An 8,138-nucleotide genomic window follows, 5' to 3' on the forward strand; every position below is an offset into this window, starting at 1 on the left:
CGGTGATGATGATGATGGCCACGGCGGCGTTCCGGCGCCACCGGAGGAGAGGGGGAGAGGCCCCCCTTCTTCCTCTTCTTCCTTGACCTCCTCCCTAGATGGGAGAAGGGTTTCCCCTCTGGTCCTTGGCCTCCATGGCATGGGAGGGGCGAGAGCCCCTCCGAGATTGGATCTATCTCTCTGTTTCTCTCTGGTTCTGCGTTCTCCTCTGGCTCTGTTTCACCGTTTCGTATATATATGGAGATCCGTAACTCCGATTGGCCTGAAACCTTCGCCGTGATTTTTTCCCGAATATTAGCTTTCTTGCGGCAAAATAAGAGCGTCAACCGCCTTACGGTGGGATCACGAGGGTAGGGGGCACGCCCTAGGGGGGGCCTGCCTCGTGACCACCTCGGGCACTGGTTCGCATTGACTTTCCTTCCGAATTTTCCATATTTTCCAAAAATAAGCTCCGTCCGTTTTTATCCCGTTTGGACTCCATTTGATATGGATATTCTGCGAAACCAAAAACATGCAACAGACATGAACTGGCACTGGGCACTGGATCAATATGTTAGTCCCAAAAATAATATAAAAAGTTGCCAAAAGTATATGAAAGTTGAATAATATTGGCATGGAACAATCAAAAATTATAGATACGACGGAGACGTATCACTCGCGGATCTTGGATATGAAGGTGATAAGTTCACATGGAGAAATCATAGCAAGGAGGTTGACACATACATCTGCGAGAGATTGGATAGAGCTGTTGCTAATGCCAAGTGGTGCGAGTGGTTCCCGGAGTTCACTGTGCTTAATGGCGCCCCTCGTCACTCCGATCACAGACCGGTCATCGTATGTACAAAAGGAGAGAATAGAAGGGGCCAGGGGGTGATAGAGGGTTTTGGTTTGAAGCTTGGTGGTTGAAGGAGGATGGGTGTAGCGAGCAGGTCCAAGCCGCTCGGGAGGAGGGGTGTATGGAGGGGAATGGAGGAGTGGCGGCTGGGCTACGGTGTGTAGCTAGTAGGATGTCGAGATGGGGCAGAGAAGTGGCCGGGGAGTTGGAAGAGCGGCTAAAACAGGCCCGCCGTGCCCTAGAAAATTGCATGAGGGCTCCGGTGAGCGAAGCAAAGGTTCGGGAGGAAGCAAAACTAAGATGTCAAGTCGAGAAGTTGGAAGAGAAGAAAAACATTAAGGCAAAGCAAAATCCCATGTGTCTTGGTTGAAGGATGGTAATAGAAGCACGAGATATTTCATGGCAGTGGCGTCGTCTAGAAGGAAGATGAATAGGGTGAAGAAATTGTTGGGGAACGTTGCAGAAATCAAAAATTTTCCTACGGTTTCACCAATATCCATCTAGGAGTTCATCTAGCAACGAGTGATTAGATTCATCTACGTACCTTGTAGATCGCGAGCGGAAGCATTCAAAGAACGGGGATGATGTAGTCGAACACGACGTGATTCAAATCACCGATGATCTTAGCACCGAACGGACGATGCCTCCGCGTTCAACACACGTACGGAACGGATGACGTCTCCTCCTTTCTTGATCCAGCAAGGGGGGAAGAGAGGTTGATGAAGATCCAGCAGCACGACGGTGTGGTGGTGGATGCAGGGCGTCACAGTAGCAGGGCTTCGCCTATACTACGAGAGAGAGACGTAACGGGGAGAGAGGAAGCACCAAAGGCTGAGGTATGAAGTCCTCCCTCTCCTCAACTATATATAGGAGGTCCAAGGGGGGGTGCGCAGCCTAGGAGATCCAATCTCCTAGGTGCGGCGGCCAGGGAGGTTTCCCTCCCCCCCCCAAGCCACTTAGGGGTGCCTTCCACTAGTGGGACTCCTCCCATATGGAAACCCTAGGCGCATGGGCCTATAGGGGCTGGTGCCCTTGGCCCATGTAGGCCAAGGCGCACCCCCTACAGCCCATGTGGCCCCCCGGGACAGGTGGCCCCACCCGGTGGGCCCCCGGGACCCCTCCGGTGGTCCCGGTACAATACCGATAACCCCGAAACTTGTCCCGATGGCCGAAACAGCACTTCCTATATATAATTCTTTACCTCCAGACCATTCCGGAACTCCTCGTGACGTCCGGGATCTCATCCGGGACTCCTAACAATATTCGGGTTACTGCATATACATATCTTCACAACCCTAGCGTCAACGAACCTTAAGTGTGTAGACCCTACGGGTTCGGGAGACAAGCAGACATGACCGAGACGACTCTCCAGTCAATAACCAACAGCGGGATCTGGATACCCATGTTGGCTCCCACATGCTCCACGATGATCTCATCGGATGAACCACGATGTCGAGGATTAATCAACCCCGTATACAATTCCCTTTGTCAATCGGTATGTTACTTGCCCGAGACTCGATCGTCGGTATCCCAATACCTTGTTCAATCTCGTTACCGGCAAGTCACTTTACTCGTACCGTAATGCATGATCCCGTGATCAACCACTTGGTCACCTTGAGCTCATAATGATGATGCATTACCGAGTGGGCCCAGTGATACCTCTCCGTTATATGGAGTGACAAATCCCAATCTCAATCCGTGTCAACCCAACAGACACTTTCGGAGATACCTGTAGTGCACCTTTATAGTCACCCAGTTACGTTGTGACGTTTGATACACCCAAAGCACTCCTACGGTATTCGGGAGTTACACGATCTCATGGTCAAAGGAAAAGATACTTGACATTGGAAAAGCTCTAGCAAACAAACTACACGATCTTTGTGCTATGCTTAGGATTGGGTCTTGTCCATCACATCATTCTCCTAATGATGTGATCCCATTATCAATGACATCCAATGTCCATAGCCAGGAAATCATGACTATCTGTTGATCAACGAGCTAGTCAACTAGAGGCTTACTAGGGACATATTATGGTCTATGTATTCACACGTGTATTACGATTTCCGGATAATACAGTTATAGCATGAATAAAGACAATTATCATGAACAAAGAAATATAATAATAATGCTTTTATTATTGCCTCTAGGGCATATTTCCAACAGTCTCCCACTTGCACTAGAGTCAATAATCTAGTTACATTGTGATGAATCGAACACCCATGGAATTCTGGTGTTGATCATGTTTTGCCCTAGGGAGAGGTTTAGTCAACGGATCTGCTATATTCAGGTCCGTATGTACTTTACAAATCTCTATGTCTCCATCTTGAACATTTTCACGAATGGAGTTGAAGCGACGCTTGATGTGCCTTGTCTTCTTGTGAAACCTGGGCTCCTTGGCAAGTGCAATAGCTCCAGTGTTGTCACAAAAGAGTTTGATTGGCCCCGACGCATTGGGTATGACTCCTAGGTCGGTGATGAACTCCTTCACCCATATTGCTTCATGTGCTGCCTCCGAGGCTGCCATGTACTCCGCTTCACATGTAGATCCCGCCACGACGCTCTGTTTGCAGCTGCACCAGCTCACTGCTCCACCATTCAACATATACACGTATCCGGTTTGTGACTTAGAGTCATCCAGATCTGTGTCGAAGCTAGCGTCGACGTAACCCTTTACGACGAGCTCTTCGTCACCTCCATAAACGAGAAACATTTCCTTAGTCCTTTTCAGGTACTTCAGGATATTCTTGACCGCTGTCCAGTGTTCCTTGCCGGGATTACTTTGGTACCTTCCTACCAAACTTACGGCAAGGTTTACATCAGGTCTGGTACACAGCATGGCATACATAATAGAACCTATGGCTGATGCATAGGGGATGACGCTCATCTCTTCTATATCTTCTGCCGTGATCGGACATTGAGCTGAGCTCAATTTCATACCTTGTAACACAGGCAAGAACCCCTTCTTGGACTGATCCATTTTGAACTTCTTCAAAATCTTATCAAGGTATGTGCTTTGTGAAAGACCTATGAGGCGTCTTGATCTATCTCTATAGATCTTGATGCCTAATATATAAGCAGCTTCTCCAAGGTCCTTCATTGAAAAACTCTTATTCAAGTAGGCCTTGATGCTGTCCAAGAGTTCTATATCATTTCCCATCAAAAGTATGTCATCTACATATAGTATGAGAAATGCTACAGAGCTCCCACTCACTTTCTTGTAAACGCAGGCTTCTCCATAAGTCTGCGTAAACCCAAACGCTTTGATCATCTCATCAAAGCGAGTGTTCCAACTCCGAGATGCTTGCACCAGCCCATAAATCGAGCGTTGGAGCTTGCACACCTTGTCAGCATTCTTAGGATCGACAAAACCTTCCGGCTGCATCATATACAACTCTTCCTTAAGGAAACCATTAAGGAATGCCGTTTTGACGTCCATTTGCCATATCTCATAATCGTAGAATGCGGCAATTGCTAACATGATTCGGACGGACTTTAGCTTCGCTACCGGTGAGAAAGTCTCATCGTAGTCAATTCCTTGAACTTGTCGATAACCCTTAGCGACAAGCCGAGCTTTATAGATGGTCACATTACCATCCGCGTCTGTCTTCTTCTTGAAGATCCATTTATTTTCTATGGCTCGCCGTTCAACGGGCAAGTCAGTCAAAGTCCATACTTTGTTTTTATACATGGATCCTATCTCGGATTTCATGGCTTCTAGCCATTTGTCGGAATCCGGGCCTGCCATCGCTTCTTCATAGTTCGAAGGTTCACTGTTGTCTAACAACATGATTTCCAAGACAGGGTTGCCGTACCACTCTGGTGCGGAACGTGTCCTTGTGGACCTTCGAATTTCAGTAGGAGCTTGATCAGAAGTATCTTGATCATCATCAATAACTTCCTCTCTAGTCGGTGCAGGTGCCTCAGGAACATTTTCTTGAGTTGCGCCATTTTCCGGTTCAAGAGGTAATACTTCATCAAGTTCTACTTTCCTCCCACTTACTTCTTTCGAGAGAAACTCTTTCTCCAGAAAGGATCCATTCTTGGCAACAAAGATCTTGCCTTCGGATCTGAGGTAGAAGATATACCCAATGGTTTCTTTAGGGTATCCTATGAAGACGCATTTTTCCGATTTGGGTTCGAGCTTTTCAGGTTGAAGTTTCCTGACATAAGCATCGCATCCCCAAACTTTTAGAAACGACAGCTTAGGTTTCTTTCCAAACCATAATTCAAACGGTGTCGTCTCAACGGATTTCGACGGAGCCCTATTTAAAGTGAATGCGGCAGTCTCTAAAGCATAGCCCCAAAAAGATAACGGTAAATCGGTAAGAGACATCATAGATCGCACCATATCTAATAGAGTGCGATTACGATGTTCGGACACACCATTACGCTGAGGTGTTCCAGGCGGCGTGAGTTGTGAAACTATTCCACATTTTCTTAAGTGTGTGCCAAATTCGTGACTCAAGTATTCTCCTCCACGATCTGTTCGTAGAAACTTGATTTTCCTGTCACGTTGATTCTCAACTTCACTCTGAAATTCTTTGAACTTTTCAAAGGTTTCAGACTTGTGTTTCATTAAGTAGACATACCCATATCTACTTAAGTCATCAGTGAGGGTGAGAACATAACGATAGCCACCGCGAGCCTCAACACTCATTGGACCGCACACATCAGTATGTATGATTTCCAATAAGTTGGTTGCTCGCTCCATTGTTCCTGAGAACGAAGTCTTGGTCATTTTACCCATGAGGCATGGTTCGCACGTGTCAAATGATTCATAATCAAGAGACTCTAAAAGTCCATCTGCATGGAGCTTCTTCATGCGTTTGACACCTATGTGACCAAGGCGGCAGTGCCACAAGTATGTGGGACTATCGTTATCAACTTTACATCTTTTGGTATTCACACTATGAATATGTGTAATATTACGTTCGAGATTCATTAAGAATAAACCATTGACCATCGGAGCATGACCATAAAACATATCTCTCATATAAATAGAACAACCATTATTCTAAGATTTAAATGAGCAGCCATCTCGTATTAAACGAGATCCCGATACAATGTTCATGCTCAAACTTGGCACGAAATAACAATTATTGAGGTTTATAACTAATCCCGTAGGTAAATGTAGAGGTAGCGTGCCGACGGCGATCACATCGACCTTGGAACCATTCCCGACGCGCATCGTCACCTCGTCTTTTACCAGTCTCTGTTTATTCTGCAGCTCCTGCTGTGAGTTACAAATATGAGCAACGGCACCGGTATCAAATACCCAGGAGTTACTACGAGTACTGGTAAGGTACACATCAATTACATGTATATCACATATACCTTTTGTTTTGCCGGCCTTCTTGTCCGCTAAGTATTTGGGGCAGTTCCGCTTCCAGTGACCCTTCCCTTTGCAATAAAAGCACTCCGTCTCAGGCTTGGGTCCATACTTTGACTTCTTCTTCCCAGCAGCTTGCTTGCCCGGTGCGGCAACTTCCTTGCCGTCCTTCTCAAAGTTCTTTTTACCCTTGCCCTTCTTGAACTTAGTGGTTTTATTGACCATCAACACTTGATGTTCCTTCTTGACTTCTACCTCTGCTGATTTCAGCATTGCAAATACTTCAGGAATGGTCTTTTCCATCCCCTGCATATTGAAGTTCATCACAAAGCTCTTGTAGCTTGGTGGAAGCGACTGGAGGATTCTGTCAATGACCGCATCATCCGGGAGATTAACTCCCAGCTGAGTCAAGCGGTTATGTAACCCAGACATAGTGAGTATGTGCTCACTGACAGAACTATTTTCCTCCATCTTACAGCTGAAGAATTTGTCGGAGACTTCATATCTCTCGACCCGGGCATGAGCTTGGAAAACCATTTTCAGCTCTTCGAACATCTCATATGCTCCATGTCTCTCAAAACGCTTTTGGAGCCCTGGCTCTAGGCTGTAAAGCATGCCGCACTGAACGAGGGAGTAGTCATCAGTACGTGTCTGCCAAGCGTTCATAGCGTCTTGGTTCTGTGGGACGGGTGGATCACCTAGCGGTGCTTGTAGGACATAATCTTTCTTGGCAGCTATGAGGATGATCCTCAGGTTCCAGACCCAGTCCGTATAGTTGCTGCCATCGTCTTTCAGCTTGGTTTTCTCTAGGAACGCGTTGAAATTGAATACAACGTTGGCCATTTGATCTACAAGACATATTGTAAAGATTTTAGACTAAGTTCATGATAATTAAGTTCATCTAATCAAATTATTAATGAACTCCCACTTAGATAGACATCCCTCTTCTAGTCATCTAAGTATAACATGATCCGAGTTGGCTAGGCCGTGTCCGATCATCACGTGACACGGACTAGTCAACGTCGGTGAACATCTTCATGTTGATCGTATCTTCTATACGACTCATGCTCGACCTTTCGGTCTTCTGTGTTCCGAGGCCATGTCTATGCACATGCTAGGCTCGTCAAGTCAACCTAAGTGTATTGCGTGTGTAAATCTGTCTTACACCCGTTGTATGTGAACGTAAGGATCTATCACACCCGATCATCACGTGGTGCTTCGAAACGACGAACTGTAGCAACGGTGCACAGTTAGGGGGAACACTTTCTTGAAATTATTATGAGGGATCATCTTATTTACTACCGTCGTTCTAAGCAAACAAGATGCAAAACATGATAAACATCACATGCAATCAAATAATAATAGTGACATGATATGGCCACTATCACATAGCTCCTTTGATCTCCATCTTGGGGCTCCATGATCATCCTGTCACCGTCATACTCATCGACATGTAAGTTGTGATTCCTATTACAATAGCATGAACATCTCATACATCACATATAGATCATTCATCATTCATCACAACTTTGGCCATATCACATCACATATCATACCCTGCAAAAACAAGTTAGACGTTCTCTAATTGTTGTTTGCATGTTTTACGTGGCTGCTATGGGTTTCTAGCAAGAACGTTTCTTACCTACGCAAAGACCACAACGTGATATGCCAATTGCTATTTACCCTTCATAAGGACCCTTTTCATCGAATCCGATCCGACTAAAGTAGGAGAGACAGACACCCGCTAGCCACCTTATGCAACTAGTGCATGTCAGTCGGTGGAACCTGTCTCACGTAAGAGTACGTGTAAGGTCGGTCCAGGCCGCTTCATCCCACGATGCCGCCGAATCAAGATAAGACTAGTAACGGCAAGCATATTGAACAAAATCAACGCCCACAACTACTTTGTGTTCTACTCGTGCAAGAGAACTACGCATAGACCTAGCTCATGATGCCACTGTTGGGGAACGTTGC

This window comes from Triticum urartu, chromosome 7A, assembly GCF_056163025.1.
Source record: "Triticum urartu cultivar PI428250 chromosome 7A, HENAU_Tu73, whole genome shotgun sequence".
Lineage (NCBI taxonomy): Eukaryota > Viridiplantae > Streptophyta > Magnoliopsida > Poales > Poaceae > Triticum > Triticum urartu.